The sequence below is a fragment of the Lissotriton helveticus genome, chromosome 12 (genome assembly GCF_964261635.1).
Source record: "Lissotriton helveticus chromosome 12, aLisHel1.1, whole genome shotgun sequence".
Classification (NCBI taxonomy): domain Eukaryota; kingdom Metazoa; phylum Chordata; class Amphibia; order Caudata; family Salamandridae; genus Lissotriton; species Lissotriton helveticus.
Window position 1 is genome coordinate 703,098,284 of NC_136073.1, and position 12,115 is coordinate 703,110,398.

General features: G+C 42.7%; 1 long non-coding RNA gene across 1 annotated transcript; it reads right to left on the bottom strand.

Annotated features, from left to right (window-relative positions):
• Positions 1-813: 813 nt before the first annotated feature.
• Positions 814-2,522, bottom strand: LOC144798730 (uncharacterized). Its single transcript, XR_013603630.1, has 3 exons — positions 2,454-2,522; positions 1,633-1,725; positions 814-904 (listed from the first exon to the last, which is right to left on the bottom strand). It is a non-coding gene; the product is annotated as an uncharacterized LOC144798730 (long non-coding RNA).
• Positions 2,523-12,115: the final 9,593 nt, after the last annotated feature.

The window sequence follows — 12,115 nt, forward strand, 5'->3', positions numbered from 1 at the left end:
CCAGATTTAGTTCTACCCATCAATTGCTCCAAACTCAACGCATCTATCTCTGGAAACTCCATGATAGTACGGTCCGTGGAGTTATGAGAATCAGGGTGTAGGACAAGTCCATTCACCGTGTTACTTTTTATTTCCAGGATGATGTTTTCCACTTTTTCTAGGAAGTCTCCCTGAAGGGTATTATAATCTATGATAGTTTCTGAGCTTTCCGGTTTCTTACTCAGCTCAGCTAAGATTTTGAAAGTCTCTTTCTGAATATTCCCAGCCTTGTTTAGATGAGACTCATAGTGCTCCGCCTTGTCACTGCTCGGAGGTAATTATAGATTTAACAGAGAAGCTGCTGTACACTACGCATTCTGGGCGATAATATCAAGCCTGGGTGACAAAATGATTGCCACTTTATCGGCAGAAAAGTGTCGCTAAAGTGGCGATAATTAGTTTGATAATATGCCTATGGAATTTCAATCGAAGGTCATGTCAGATGTCCTACACATGTAACATGAGTTTCTATTGGAATTCTTTAGAGCATATTATCAAACCTATTATGGCCTCTTTAGCGGCAGTTTGCTGCCGATAAAGTGGCAATCATTTTGTCGCCAAGGGCTGATAATATGACCCTCTCTCGTTTCACAAATAAAGCTAACACTACAGTTTTACGAGTGCAGTGTACCTAGTACATTTTATTTGTTATAGTGTCACGTTCAAGTGGAGAATATATGGAAGTACCTACTGCGTTACTGACGCCTGTTATGCCGAATTATTTCTAATGCATTCCTATGAAGGATTTGTAGATCTAGGCCTCTGTGCTTACCGTTGTGTAAACTTTGCGCCCAAACACATTAGGGAGTGGAGTTCACAACTTAAGTTGGGCTGATCTTCTACACGTCCAAGCAGACAGCAGTGTCTAAGTTTAAGAGAGAAAGAGAAATGATGTCACAGAGAGGGAGAGCGAGAGAAAACAACATTAAAACTGTGTCGCAGAGTCTGGAGTTGAGATTTTTTGTTGAACCAGCCGTAGATTTACTAGCTCCTTGCATCACTTTAGCCATGTTAAAAGTGACTCAAAAGTTGCATAATAAGGTTGTGGATCTGTTTGTCAGACTGTTGTAACCTATTTGTTGTCACTGCTCGGATGTAATTCTAGATTTTACAGAGAAGCTGCTGTACACTACGCATTCTGAGCGATAATATCAAGCCTGGGCGACAAAATGAATGCCACTTTATCGGCAGGAAAGTGTCGCTAAAGTGGCGATAATGGGTTTGATAATATGCTCTATGGAATCCCAATCGAAGCTCATGTTAGATGTCCTTCACATCTAACATAAGCTTCGATTGGAATTCAATAGAGCATATTATCAATCCTATTATGGTCCCTTTAGCGGCAGTTTGCTGCCGATAAAGTGGCGATAATTTTGTTGCCAAGGTTTCATAATATGGCCCTCTCTCCTTTCATAAATAAAAGTTACACTACAGTTTTACGACTGCAGTGTACCTGGTACATTTTACTTGTTATAGTTCCGCATTCAAGTGGTGTCTATATGGAAGTGCCTACTGCGTTACTAATGCCCGTTATGCTGAATTCTTCTAATGCATTGCTATGAAGTATTTGTAGATCTAGGCCTCTGTGCTTACCGTTGTATAAACCTTGTGGCCAAACACTTCAGCCAGTTAGATTGGCAACTTCATTTCAACAATTCTTCTACACGTCCAAGCAGACAGCAGTGTCTAAGTTTAAGAGAGAAAGAGAAATGATGTCACAGAGAGTGAGAGAGAGAGAAAACAACAATAAAACTGTGTCGCAGAGTCTGGAGTTGAGATTTTTTGTTGAACCAGATGAGGATTTACTAGCTCCTTGCATCACTTTACCCATGTTAAAAGTGACTCAGAAGTTGCGTAAAAAGGTTGTGGATCTGTTTGTCAGACTGTTGTAACCTATCTGTTGTCACTGCTCGGAGGTAATTATAGATTTAACAGAGAAGCTGCTGTACACTACGCATTCTGGGCGATAATATCAAGCCTGGGTGACAAAATGATTGCCACTTTATCGGCAGAAAAGTGTCGCTAAAGTGGCGATAATGAGTTTGATAATATGCTCTATGGAATCCCAATCGAAGCTCATGTTAGATGTCCTTCACATCTAACATAAGCTTCGATTGGAATTCAATAGAGCATATTATCAAACCTATTATGGCCTCTTTAGCGGCAGTTGCTGCCGATAAAGTGGCGATAATTTTGTCGCCAAGGGTTGATAATATGTCCCTCTCTCGTTTCACAAATAAAGCTAACACTACAGTTTTACGAGTGCAGTGTACCTAGTACATTTTATTTGTTATAGTGTCACGTTCAAGAGGTGAATATATGGAAGTGCCTACTGCGTTACTGACGCCCGTTATGCCGAATTATTGCTAATGCATTCCTATGAAGGATTTGTAGATCTAGGCCTCTGTGCTTACCGTTGTGTAAACTTTGCGCACAAACACATTAGGGAGTGGAGTTCACAACTTAAGTTGGGCTGATCTTCTACACGTCCAAGCAGACAGCAGTGTCTAAGTTTAAGAGAGAAAGAGCAATGATGTCACAGAGAGTGAGAGCGAGAGAAAACCACATTAAAACTGTGTCGCAGAGTCTGGCGTTGAGATTTTTTGTTGAACCAGACGTAGATTTATTAGCTCCTTGCATCACTTTAGCCATGTTAAAAGTGACTCAAAAGTTGCATAATAAGGTTGTGGATCTGTTTGTCAGACTGTTGTAACCTATTTGTTGTCACTGCTCGGATGTAATTATAGATTTTACAGAGAAGCTGCTATACACTACGCATTCTGAGCGATTATATCAAGCCTGGGCGACAAAATAATGCCACTTTATCAGCAGGAAAGTGTCGCTAAAGTGGCGATAATGGGTTTGATAATATGCTCTATGGAATCCCAATCGAAGCTCATGTTAGATGTCCTTCACATCTAACATAAGCTTCGATTGGAATTCAATAGAGCATATTATCAATCCTATTATGGTCACTTTAGCGGCAGTTTGCTGCCGATAAAGTGGCGATAATTTTGGTGCCAAGGTTTGATAATATGGCCCTCTCTCCTTTCATAAATAAAAGTTACACTACAGTTTTACGAGTGCAGTGTACCTGGTACATTTTACTTGTTATAGTGCCGCATTCAAGTGGTGTCTATATGGAAGTGCCTACTGCGTTACTAATGCCCGTTATGCCGAATTATTTCTAATGCATTGCTATGAAGTATTTGTAGATCTAGGCCTCTGTGCTTACCGTTGAATAAACCTTGTGGCCAAACACTTCAGCCAGTTGGATTGACAACTTCATTTCAACAATTCTTCTACACGTCCAAGCAGACAGCAGTGCCTAAGTTTAAGAGAGAAAGAGAAATGATGTCACAGAGAGTGAGAGAGAGAGAGAAAACAATAAAACTGTGTCGCAGATTCTGGAGTTGAGATTTTTTGTTGAACCAGACGTAGATTTACTAGCTCCTTGCATCACTTTACCCATGTTAAAAGTGACTCAAAAGTTGCGTATAAGGTTGTGGATCTGTTTGTCAGACTGTTGCAAACTATCTGTTGTCACTGCTTGGAGATAATTATAGATTTTACAGAGAAGCTGCTGTACAGTACGCATTCTGGGCGATAATATCAAGCATGGGCGACAAAATTATTGCCACTTTATTGGCAGGAAAATGTCGCTAAAGTGGCGAGAATGGGTTTGATAATATGCTCTATGGAATTCCAATCGAAGCTCATGTCAGATGTCCTTCACATCTAACATGAGCTTTGATTGGAATTCTATAGAGCATATTGTCAAAGCTATTATGGCCACTTTAGCGGCAGTTTGCTGACGATAAAGTGGCGATAATTTGGTCACCAAGGGTTGATGATATGGCCCCCTCTCGTTTCACAAATAAAGCTAACAGTACAGTTTTACGAGTGCAGTGTACCTGGTACATTTCAGTTGTTATAGTGCCACGTTCAAGTGGTGTCTATATGGAAGTGCCTACTGCGTTACTGACGCCCGTTATGCCAAAATATTTCTAATGCATTGCTATGAAGGTTTTGTAGATCTAGGGTGGTGTGCTTACCTTGTATAGAGAGTGCGGCCACCAGAGTTCACCATTCGACTTGAACTCTGCCTCTATACGTCAAAGTATATTCAATAAGTTGCAGAGAATTCCATTGCTGTTGCTTGATAGGCTGTGGTTGCTTCTGAAGGATGTTTGGTGAAGGAAACAAAAGGACAGTTTGATTAGTCATCGTAAACTGAGTTGCGTAACTACTATCAAAAGTGAATTTTAATGTGGGTTCTTAATATTCTGTAGTTAAGACTGTTGCTGCTCAGGCAAACAAAGGAAGATCAATAAGTTAATAGAGGCCCGGGACGGCCTTGTGACGCAGAAAAGAAAATAGTATCATGGACGCTTAATTAATAATAATAGAGGCCTAAGCACGTGGCGTAGTACAGAAATACGACACAGAAAATCATGCACGCACAATTTTTAAGATTAGAGGTGTATAGGACCTCGTGACTTATGAAGAAATATTTCAATTATGTAAGTACTATTTAAAACCATTGAGGGGTAGGAAAGCCATATGAAGGATAAAAAAATAGCATTATGTATATACAATTTGCAGTGGAGGCTGATGTTGTGACGTCTTCTCTTACCTTTCCTTCTGTCGTCTTTTGTCGTGTCTTGAAAGGCTGCGGTTTTGCTGAGTTTGGGGTGTTTTCGACAGTCTGTTTGTCACCGCAGCAGAGGCAGGCAAAAGAGAGCGTGCTCACGTCAGTGCCCGCATTATATGGGAACCGCGGGGGCTGATCACACCAAGGCCAGGGCCGTCATTGGTTGCATTTTTGCGGTCTGCAAGAATGATGGCCCTGGGGGACATGCCATTGGGTAATGTATTGGTTTCCAGGCTAAATGATAGCAAGCATGCTAGGTGGTGGCATGTGGGTAGTGTGGGCGGGCGTGCACCGTGCATGTGCAAGTATGAGTGTATGCACCAACAATTAACAACAGAGAGAGATGGGGGCGGTGTTATAATGTATGCAGAGGCAGGCCCAGAATCAGATCTGCAATGAGTCAGCACTTCTAATCATTCTTCTTAGCGCGCCCTGAGCTCTGATTTGTCACTGAGAGGGTGATCGCACCATAGTTTGTACTGCTTATCATACTCGGCGTGTACCCGCGCATACGGTACGTATATGCTTTGACGTTACGCATCGCATTAAAGCTTCGGTGTGACGTCATGTACGGCGTTCTGTACGCGAAAAGGGGCAATGTTTCTACTTGGTTTAAAACATGTATATATTTAATGTAGATACTAAGGGCAGACGTTTGGGATAACTATGATTTTAAAAAAAATACTTTTAATAATCCTATATTACTTTTAAAAAGATTTACACAAATCGCGGTAGAACATCATGCGTACTCGTATTGAAAGAGCTGCGCAAGTGCATCATAAGCGTACGCAAAGCAATGTGACTTTAAAAGTAGAGATTTGATTGGTTCGTAACTTTTCCTATTGCGACTGTTGAAAGTTCCGTCCCAATATAATTATTCGACTTTAACTTTCTAAGAAGAAGCATTTGTTGTGAGAATCTTCTCAAATAGAAGGAAGATCACCATAATAAGAGCAATGGAGTCATCTTCCAGCAGTTCTTCAGAGGAATATTTAATTCCTGAAGAAGCTCCAAAGAAGAGGAAAGAAGCTCTAATTTGGAAGTTTTTCACTTTTCCAGAAGGTCAAAAAAAGGTTAATGCTGCAAAAGTAACCTGTAAAATTTGCCAAACAACTCTTTCAAGGGGTGATCCATGTAAAAAATACTCCTTTGACACAGCAAATATGGTGCGACATGTGAAGAACTTGCACCCCAAGAACTTTGCTCGAGCTGAAAGACGGAGGTTGCACGAGAACCCACCTGCTGCTACACCAAGCACATCAACTGCGGCAGCATTTTCAGCAAGCAGTCCACACCCAAATATTGATTCTGACTTTGCTAAAGTTAAAATTCTTTGCATTTATTGCGATAAAATTTTGTGTTATGGGGAACAGTCTATAGACCTGATGAAACGCAGGATGCAGGATCATTGCTGTCCTCGACATTAGTTGTTCTTTTTTTCATTCTTTTGTTCCGCTTGGAATTTGTTGAGAAAAAAAAAATACAAAACAAAAAAAACAGTTCTTTTTAGAACTACCTTCACTGGTCAAAGAAAGAACTATATTTCTATGTTAGTGTGTAAAAGTTTGTCAGAATGAATGTGTAGTTCATAAATGAATGAATGAATATATTACTAGTGTATGGAGAATGTGAAAGTGCAGAGCTATAAGGAAGTGCTACAGCATAAATCTATAAGGTGTTTACCTATAGTATACTGTAGTATGTGCAAAGCACTTGAATGTAACATATGTACATAAATATATTAGAAGTCTATGCTTCAATTTGCGCTGCTGGTGAAACTGCCTGGGTGAATTTGTATGTGTTAGGGGCGGATTTACAATCCCCTTGTGCCTCTTTTACACAGCTGTTGTGTCACTTTTGAGACACAGTGGTGGTGCAAAAGATGTGCCATGGGGTGTGCTATTAACAATGTGACGCATCTGGAGGGTGCATTACATTGTAAAGCCCTGCGCCAGAAGAGGCTTTCCTGTGCAGAAGGGGGTGCAGCAACGCCTCCTAAAAGTGACTGAGTGAAATGTATAACATTTCATTCAGTCACTTTTGAGCTTATGCTGCGTCAAAACCTTGCACATGCTTGAAGTAGGTGTAAGGATTGATACAGCTTTGTGAGCATAGGGCCCAAGAGCATTGTTGGAGTTGTGTTACACTTGCAACCGAAGTCAAGCAATGATTAATCCAAAAATTACTTTACAATTTAGTTTTGTTATTATTTTATAATAAGAGTATGAAATATAATCTAAAAAATGTAATATATATACATATTTTTATTAAAAATATAAGAAATTAGTATAAAAAGAAAGACATAATAATTAATACATTTATAACTTATCTTTTACAAAACCTTTCAAATTCACTGAAAAAACCATAGGTTTCACAAACGTTATAGTTAGGAATTAGCATTTAAAAAACCTTGCAAATTCATTAAAAAAACCATAGGTTTCACACACATTATAGTTAGAAATTAGCATTTAAAAAACCATGAAAATTCATTGAAAAAACCCTAGTTTTCACACGTGATAGTTAGCTGAACATTTCTCTCATACAAAACCTTTGAAATTCCTCCGTTATAGTTAGCTCAGCTAACTATAACTTGCGCGCCCGCAATGCACTGCTGATGACGTCACATATAACATCATTCATGACACGGTCAGTGACATCACTCATGACATCACTGATGACATCTCAAATGACATCACTGATGACATCAATGATGATATCATCCTTGTGAAAGAATGGCAGACCTCCTTTTGGCGTAATATAATCTTTGATACACATCTTCAGAAATAGAAAGTAAAAATTAAAAAAAATGGAGATACCAATACCACTTACCAACAACCTATTCAGTAATTCCGCCATCTACATACCCATGCACTCATTCAACAACAGTTCTATATAGTCACTTATACATGTACTCACTCATCATATGTTCTCATATACTTATAAATACTGTTACACACCGACAGTCATCCATACAGTTACTCACACACATACTCACACATGCAAATAAACATCCATTTGTTTGCATATACAGCTATACACACACCACTACACTTACTTTTACGAAATGTACACATACTTACTCTCTTAAACAATCAGTGATAGAAACACATACTTATTTATACAGGAACTTTTTGAGTCTGTCACTGTCATATATCCTTACTTATATACATCAATACTCACACATACTTGTTTAAAACATATGTACTTACTCATAAAGACACTATTGAGGCTGCCATTCACTCACTAGCACACCCATACACACATTCATCCACCCCTGCAGTCCTGCACCCATGCTGTCTTCAAAACACATACAAACAGTGAGTCAGTCATTCATGCATCTGTGCCCTAAGTAATACCCGCCACCAAACCATACAGACACTCATTCTGATACTCAAAAAACCAACTAATAACCCATATAGACACTTGTGTAGCTACTCACCAACCCATGCAGCCACTTATACACAAAGTGTGACACTGATACAGATATTTACATATTTAAACATTACTCGCTAATACATGTATTCACTAAGATACACTTAATAAGTCAGTTATGCAATGAAATTTACAAAAAAACATCCATTTAGACACTTATTTACCAATTTATTCTTCCATCGACCTTTAGATATATATATATAAAAATATTAATTTTTCAGAAAGACACACATTCAGTGGATGATGTCATCAGTGATGTCATTTGAGATATCATCAGTCGGTCAGTGGCCGCGGACACTGATTGCTGGAGGCAGAGTTTGGAGAGAGGGCACGAGACGCACGTAGACGCACGCAGGAGGTAACGGTCGAGGGGCGGGGCTCAGAGCTCAGAGCGGAGGGCAGCTCGGAAAGCGGTCGAGTTCGTGCAAAAACACACAGGTGCGAGTCCCGCAGGGGGTCGGGACCGAGGTGCGGGGGTGCCGAGAGCTATCGTAGCACTGCAGGGTGGCTGCTGCGTGAGGTCGAGGTTAAAGAGGAAGGAGGACGAGTGGTGAGGACTCTGGAGGCATCCACGGCACAGACGTTAAGGTGGGGGTCGATAAGTCCCGCAGTCCTTTAAGCAAGGAGGGAGTGGAGCGGAGGTGGCGCTCGCTTGTCTGCGCACATTAGAGTGTACTTGGACTACAGCGAGCCCCGGGTAAGCTCCTCCTCCCCTCGCATACTCTGCCGCAAGATTGTCCAGCAGATCCCACACTGCTTGGTCCCTTCTCCCTCGATCGGTGTAGGAGCAGGTACCCTTAAGGGGTAGCCTGTTGGCCGTTACACTCTACCCAGCACCCGTGCCTCGGTTCTCGTCTGGAGCCCGGTCTCCTGCTCCACTGCCCCCGGTCTATGCTCTGTTCTGTCTGACCCCCCTCTACCAATCCCCCTCGCCCCTCTGCAGTCTGAGCGCCTAGAAACCTTTTTTGCAAAAGCCTTCTCAAGTCTTGGTCCTGCTCCCCCCGCCCCCCCAATACCCTTTGTCTGCTTCCATCACTTTTGGTGCCTGGACCCGGTTGCAGCAGGTCCATGACGGCTCTTTCTCCCATTGTGCGATCCCTTTGGCAGTGGGACTGCATTGGGGGGAGAGGCGCCCAGCGTGGCCTGCGGCGAGGTGGTAACAGACCACCAGATAGGTGATCGTAGGCGGGGGGAAGGGAAGGGATTAAGAGTGTTGGGGGGTGCCTAATGCTCTAAGCTCAATTTCCCGCCATGTAATGCAATGTGGTCGGTTGGGTCTGCGTCAACATACTCCTAAGAAAAGACAACCTAGCACAGCCGCATAGCTGCATAGGACCCCGGCAGCTCACCAGTCCAGTCCAACAGCCCAGCAGCCTGTTTTGAAGCGATCCTTTAGAGCACTTCGACTCAGACAACATTAAGCAAACATAGCTATAACCTAGCGATCATAATCAAGCAACCAAATACACCCAAACACTGCCAGCAACACAGAGAGTGCTTGGGAGACATCGCCTCCCGACCAAACTTATATCTTTACTATCTTTACTAACTAGAACAACTCGCTGGACAGCCCCTTCACCATCAAGAGGATGAGATCAGGGAAAATAAGAAAACCCCCGTCTATAACAAAACGGAAGAAACCCAAACACTTGGCAATCACGGCAGAGCAATCTTCTGCTGACCCTGTGAGTCCACCGACCGTTAAGGCTACATCGGAGACCCTCAAACCTCCACAAAATGGATGGCAATATTTCTACAACACGAGTGCGGTTCCCCCATGTGGCCCATCTTCGAACGGCTTAAAAGCCCTCACCCTTTTGGATTACTTTAAAAAAGCTCTGGGGGGGGGGGGTTAAGTCGACTTCTCTTCATCATTCCCTAGAGGCAAACAACCCCAGCGAGTTCGAGCGAGCCGCAGTCCCAAATACGCATCTGCCTCAACCATCAATAACCAACACGTCTGTTCCCATCATGGCCACCTATATCTTTGGCTCTCAGCTTGTCAATCAGAATATCGCCTCGGAGGATCTGTCACAGAGAGACTTCAAAAACTCATCCCTAAGCCTTCAATCAGATCCAAGTCACCCTCCCTTTCAAAATGACCTCCTCAATCAAGAGGCTTGTCTAACCCAACTACCATCTCCGACTCGCACGGGAAGAGAACCTCAAAATTTACAACCAAGTCACTACCCCGCTCCAATCCAGCCTCCTTCACATCCTGAACCTTGCAAGCAAGAGGCTTGCTCCAGTCAACTATTCCCTTTGTCTTTAACCCCTAACCACAGCACCCAAACACGGCAATCTCAGCAACCAGAGAAATTCTCTGCCTGTCCACCACAAACTTACGGAGTCCCCAAGGAGAGCCCCTTAGTGCCTCACTCTCAGCTAATCTTTCCTCAAATAGACGCACAAAAGGGTTCGGTATTTAATTCTGACATACTCAGTTCCCCTATTTCTCATGCCCTAAGCCCATCAGAGGGAAGTGTACATCAGATAAATCCTCAAGTCCTTTTTTGTGCACCACCAGAGGAAACAACAGTCCCCATAAAACCTTCCCAAAATACAGACCCCAATGACCAACTGTTAGCGGATCTGTCATTCTTCTTTAAAGATCCTCAGAATCCGCCTAACTTAACACCAAAAACAGAGTCCCACCCAGATGCCCCCACCAACACGAGCATTTGGCCCCAATTATTACTCACCTTTCAATCAACGGTCACCGCTTTAAACTATCATTCGGATAAACTGGACACCCAGGTCGACCTGCTAAACACTCTAGCACTGTTTACAGCAGGGATCGACAACAAATTAGACAAATTAAATAATTTAATCACAGGAGCGCAATCATCCTCTAAATTAGTGCAATCTGTTTGCTGCTGCTCGCCCATTATTGACTCGCTGTCCTCGCTCCCGGCCTTTTTATCCACTGTCATAAGCGAGGTTAAGTAACTGAAAACTGAACGGAGGTAACCGACCCGAATGTCTGCTTAAGCCAAACCAAAAGTCTTCAACTGTGATCCCTGAACCATTTAACTCAGTGAAAGGCCCAGAGGCCAGGCCATACTTGAGCGGGGGGTCAGACTTCTTGGTAACTGAGATCGCCAAGCGAGATGGGCATCGTTGCCCTAAAGACCTCTCCACGGCAGCGGTGCCGTGCGCGCCACCAGCCACAAACACTGTCCCAGCAAACGGGGAGTCGCACTCTATCAACGACAACAGGGCAACGGTGCCTGTGAGCGCAGCCACTGTGGCCACTGTGGCTATCCCTACTCTAGACACAGCCTTTGCTCCTCCCCCTCACATTAGTCAGAGGGAGCGCAAACGCCAGCGCACACAGAGAAATAAAATAAGATTAAACCCAATAACTGACCCTCCTAAACTATTTCCATTATTTTTAAACGCTAGTAATAAAAAAAGTCCTAAATACCTCTCAGACTACACCTACGACAGTAAACACCAGTCAAAGTACATTTAAGGACGATTCAGCCTCGAGTGTCTGTCAACAGACTCTGGGCTGTAGACAGGACCACATTATTACATCTCCAGAACCAGCAGCAACCGAGTGTCAACCCATAGCAGAACCACCAAGGGTCAACCCTAGTGACCCTATTCAGCCTACGAGCACAGTCATGAGAAACCAACCTCAACCTACCCACTTATCTAGTTCATCCCTGCAGGCTAATCGAACTATTGGACACAGTTTTGTAAAAGTTATTCACAATAACAAATTAACCCAGGCAAATCTAACTTCTGGACTTAATCATGCAAAAAAAACATATCAATAAATCAATTTCACCTCTTAATTTTGAGACATCAGGCACAGGCCCATCAACTTCTCTTCAGTCTCGATTGGGTCCAGATGCAGGTTGTCTAATCGAAAAAACACCCCATCCCAATGCAAGTCCTAGCAGTAAGGGGGTTAAAAGCAGCACAGAGGTTGCCAAAATACTCCTTGCCCCGTGATACATTTTCAAGGGTCGGCACGACACC